The sequence below is a fragment of the Magnolia sinica genome, chromosome 1, assembly GCF_029962835.1.
Source record: "Magnolia sinica isolate HGM2019 chromosome 1, MsV1, whole genome shotgun sequence".
Classification (NCBI taxonomy): domain Eukaryota; kingdom Viridiplantae; phylum Streptophyta; class Magnoliopsida; order Magnoliales; family Magnoliaceae; genus Magnolia; species Magnolia sinica.
Genome location: NC_080573.1, coordinates 24226410 through 24231645, shown reverse-complemented (window position 1 = coordinate 24231645; position 5236 = coordinate 24226410). Strand labels below are relative to the sequence as shown.

General features: G+C 41.2%; 1 non-coding gene across 1 annotated transcript; it reads left to right on the top strand.

Annotated features, from left to right (window-relative positions):
- The first annotated feature begins 4879 nt into the window (after window positions 1-4879).
- Window positions 4880-4986, top strand: LOC131222678 (small nucleolar RNA R71). Its single transcript, XR_009160155.1, has one exon. It is a non-coding gene; the product is annotated as a small nucleolar RNA R71 (small nucleolar RNA).
- Window positions 4987-5236: the final 250 nt, after the last annotated feature.

Genomic DNA, 5236 nt, shown 5'->3' with positions numbered 1-5236 from the left:
TTGTTTGATCTCCCTATTAGAAATCTCAGCTTGCCCACTTGTTTGTGGGTGGTATGGAGTGCTCACCTTATGAGAGATGCCATATTTCTTCATTAAATTTGCAAATGGCCTATTGCAAAAATGTAAGCCTCCATCACTAATAATGGCCCGAGGCATTCCGAACCGAGAAAGAATGTTTTTTTTAAAAAAGAATTTAATGATCATCTGATGGTCATTGTTCCAGCACGGGATCGCTTCGACCCATTTAATGACATAATCTACCGTTAGCAAAATAATAAGTTTCCATGAGATTGGGGGAATGGTCCCATGAAATCGATCCCCCAACAATCAAATGTTTCGATTATGAGAATGAGTTTTAAAGGCATCATATTTCGATGGGACAATGCTCCCAACTTTTGACAATGCTCACAAGCTTTGCAAAACTCGTGAGTGTCCTTGAACATAGTGAGGCAGTAAAAGCCGCACTGCAAAATTTTGGCCATGGTCTTTTTAACATAAAAGTGAGCACTACAAGCTTTGCAAAACTCGTGAGTGTCCTTTGATGTTCATTGTCTGGTACACATCTCGTAAAATCTGATTTAAGTAATATTTAAATAAATACGAATCATCTTAGAAGAATTTGCGTACCTCGGCAAAAAAATTTTTTTGCGCAATTTAATTTGTCAGCGTGAAACCTGTGGTAAGATAATTAACAATATCAGTGAACCAAGGTGAGTGGGAGACTTTAAACAATTGGTCATTGGGGAACACGTCGTTGATTGGTGCTGTCTTAAGGGAATCAGAGAGATCAAGGTGGAAAAGATGGTCGGCCACTATGTTCTTTACTCCCTTCTTATCATTTATTTTCAAGTTAAATTCTTGGAGGAGGAGGATCCATCTTATCAGGCAGGGCTTAGCATCATTTTTAGAGAGAAGGTACTTAAGTGCTGCATGATCGGTGTAAATAATGATCTTGGATCCGATCAAATAGGATCTAAATTTGTCTAAAGTGAATAATACGGCCAAGAGTTCCTTTTATGTAGTAGAGTAGTTCACTTAGGCAAGATTTAAAGTTTTACTTGCGTAATGAATAACATAGGGCCTCTTTTCTTTTCTCTGGCCTAGAACCGCCCCAAGAGCATAGTCAGATGCGTCGCACATAAGTTCTAAAGGAAGGCTCCAGTCGAGTAGCCGTATGATATGTGCAGTGGTTAACATGCCCTTGAACTTAGTAAAAGCCTATTGGCATTACTCAGTCCACTCGTATGGTGCATCCTTTTGAAGTAGATTGCATAAAGGATGAGTGATGTGGCTGAAGTCCTTTATAAATCTCCTGTAAAACCCATCGTGTCCTAAGAAAGATCGCACATCACGTATGCTTTTGGGTGGAGGTAGGGTAGAGATAAGATCAATTTTTGCTTTATCTACCTCTATTCCCTTAAACGAGATGATATGTCCAAGAACAATTCCCTTACGAACCATGAAATGACACTTCTCCCAATTGAGTACCAAATTCTTTTCTTCACATCTTTTCAGCACACATTTAAGATTTTCTAAGCGGTCACTGAAAGATGGACCAAAGACCGAGAAGTCGTCCATGAAGACCTCTAGATGTTGCCCCACCATGTCAGAAAAAATACTCATCATAGATCGCTAAAAGGTGGCGAGGGCATTACACAGTCCGAATGACATCCTTCAATAAGCAAAGGTGCCAAAAGGACATGTAAACGTAGTATTTTCTTCGTCTTTAAGGGTTATCTCGATCTGATTATAGTTCGAATATCGGTCAAGGAAACAGTAATAGGAATGACCAACTAGCCTTTCCAGAATTTGATCGATGAAGGGCAAAGGGAAGTGGTATAATGCAGGGGCATTTTCACACCGGGCTTGAGTGGAGTCGTTTGTGGGATACAAGGACACACTCAGGTTGGGTGTGGCCCACAGAGGAGGTCTTGTATTCGAGACTCCTCACCGGAGGAGATTAATGCGCATTTCACACCAGGATCAAGTAGGGTAGCCCATGGGATGCGGGGACACACTCGGGGTGGACGGCCTATGTGATTTGGGGCCACGAAGGGGGTTCGGCTGAGGTCCTAACCCATGCGATTTGGGGCCTGGGCTATGAGATAAAGAGATTAATTCATCATACTTTAACAGTTCGAGCTTTTAGAGCAAGTGGTTAATTGTCCTAAATCAAATTGGTATTATAGTAGGAGGTCTCGTGTTCGAGACTCCTCACTGGGGGCGATTAATGTGGGGGCATTTTCAGACCGGGCTTGAGTGGGGTCGCTTGTGGGATGCAGGGGCACACTCGAGGTGGGTGCGGCCCACGGAAGAGGTCTCGTGTTTGAGACTCCTCACCAGAGGTGATTAATGCGCATTTCACACCAGGCTCGAGTGAGGTATCCCGTGGGATGTAGGGACACACTCGGGGTGAGCGGCCCATATGATTTGGGACCCACGAAGGAGGTTCGGCCAAGATCCTAACCCATGTGATGTGAGGCCTGGGCTATGACATAAAGGGATTAATTCGCCATACTCTAACAGTTTGAGCTTTTATAGCAAATGGTTAATTGTCCTACATCATGGTCCTTCCTCGTGACGGTATTCAATTTCCTATAGTCGATGCACATTCTCCAACCAATACTAACTCTAGTTGGTACAAGTTCATTATGAGCATTGACTATGATGGTGATTCTGGACTTCTTACGAACTACCTGAGTTGGACTCACTCATTGACTATTAGATATAGGGTATATGATACCCACATCCAATAGTTTAAGAACCTCGGCCTTAACTACTTCTTTCATGTTTAGATTTAATCTACGTTGTGGTTGCCAAGAGGTCTTCGCATTATCCTTTAGATAAATACGGTGAGTACAAATCGAAGGGTCAATTCCTCGAGGTCTGCAATTGACCATCCAAGGGCTCCCTTATGCTCAATGAGAGTAAAAATGAGCATACTCCCTTGTTCTTGCTCAAGGTGGGAAGAAATCACCACCGGATATGTGTCATTTTGACCTAAATATGTATATTTCAAATCAGAGGGCAAAGGTTTTAGGTAAAGCTTTGATGCCTTGAGGTTAGACGGTAGAAGCACTACAATAGTTTGGGGTAATTTTCAAAATCGTGGCCTCCACCCGTTAACTTCAAGTACCGGTGGGGTATCCAGCATGGTCCTCATCTCCCTAATCATGTCATCATAAAATTCATAGGAGTGGGCTAGAAACGTCTTTAAAGGGTTAGAGGATAAGGTTAAGAGTGTTCTATATTCCACCAAAGAGTCAATCAAGTTAATATCGTGGAAATCGTCATAATCCTCTAACTGTTTGCCTGTATTGAAAAAGATATTCAACTACAATGTTATATTCCCAAAAGACAAGCTCATGACTCTATTCCTGCAATTAATGATCGCATTTGATGTGACAAGGAATGGGTGACCAAGGATGACAGGTATTTAAGTGCTCATGTCCACGATCGGTTGAGTATCCAGAACGATAAAATCTACCAGGTAGTAGAATTTGTCAACCTGGACCAACACATCCTCGATTATCCCTCTCGGTACACGGATTGAGCGATCGGCAAGTTATAACATGGTCCTGGTGGGTTTTAATTCACCTAGACCCAATTACTCGTAGACCAAGTAAGGAATCAGATTCACGCTCACCCCTAAGTCAAGAAGTGCATGCTGAAGGAGGTAATTTCCAATTACACATGCAATGGTTGGGCTACCTGGATCTTTGTATTTCTGCGGCACATTTTTCTTTAGGATGACACTCACTTTTTCAGTTAGAAAGATTTTCTTTTGAATATTTTGCCGTCTGTTGGTCGTATACAAGTCTTTTAGAAATTTGGCATATGAAGGTATTTGTTTCACCACATCTGGTAAAGGAATATCGACTTTCACTTGTTTCAACACCTCTAGAATGCCCTGAGAGTTAGAGAGAGGTTTTGGTGCAATCAACCATTGGGGAAATGGAGCAATCGGCTTCCCTTAAGGTTCCAGTTCTAATTCTTGTGGGGCATGACTATATCTATCATTGTTGTCCTCTTCCGAGTCCTTGGGCTTTTCAGCCCTAACCGGAATGGTTTTGTCAATGGTCTTCCCACTCTTAAGAGTAGTGATAGATTTAGGTTGCTCCATCTAATTTGAAGAGCTTGGGTCGCTAATTTCATATTACGGTTTTGAATTGGGAAGAGGTTGAGCTGGAAGGCTCCCCTTGTTCCTAATCGCACTTTTAGTTTCAAGTCCTTGTATGGCCTTTGTGAGGTCTTGAAAGACTTGTAGCATACCCTAATTGAAATGCTCTTGATTTTAAAGATGCTTTAAAACCAGATCCTCCTGTGGTTACCCTTGAATTGAAATTTGATTAGGGAATCCTTGAGGTGTAGTAGTTTGTCCGTTTCTCCATCTGAAGTTTAGATGATTTCTCCAACTAGGATTGTACGTATTAGAGGTGGGCCCATTAAAGGTCTTTGGTAATTATTTACGACATTAGATTGCTCATTCAGTACCTCTTGAAAAGCAAATATTGTTGGGCAATTTTCTTTTGTGTGAATGTTGTAAGTACAAATACCACAGACAGTTTCCTTATCCTTATCCTTCTTTAATTACATGGCATCGAGTTTTCTGGTGAGATTAGCCACTTTAGCATTGATATCATCATCCTCTTTCAGAAGATACATTCCGCCCCTCTCCTTGGATTGAGTCGGCCTAGACATTGTGCTTGATTTTGGGGAGATGTCCTATGATTGTACGTTTTCAGCAAGCTTGTCAAAATAATCTCATACATCATCGATACTTTTATTCATGAATTCCCCATTACACATTGTCTCGACCAATTGGCGCATGGAAGACATCAATCCATCATAGAAGAAATTCATGATGCATCACGTTTCAAAACCGTGTTGTGGGCATGAACTAACAAGATCCTTGAACCGTTCCTAATATTGGAAGAATGTTTCATCTTCCTTTTGAGTGAAGTTCATGATCAACTTTCTAAGGGTGTTCGTCTTATTGTATGGAAAAACTTTCTTTATGAACTCCCTTGTCATGTCATTCCATCTACCAATAGATCGAGGACGTAGTGAATGCAACCACGTCTTAGCTTTCTCTTTCAAAGAAAAAGGAAAGAGTTTCAACCTAACCATGTCGTCAGACATGTTAGGAAAATATAGAGTGGCTATGATTTCATCAAACTCTTTCAAGTGTATATATGAATTTTCATATTTAAACCCATGAAATTTTGGAAAGAGT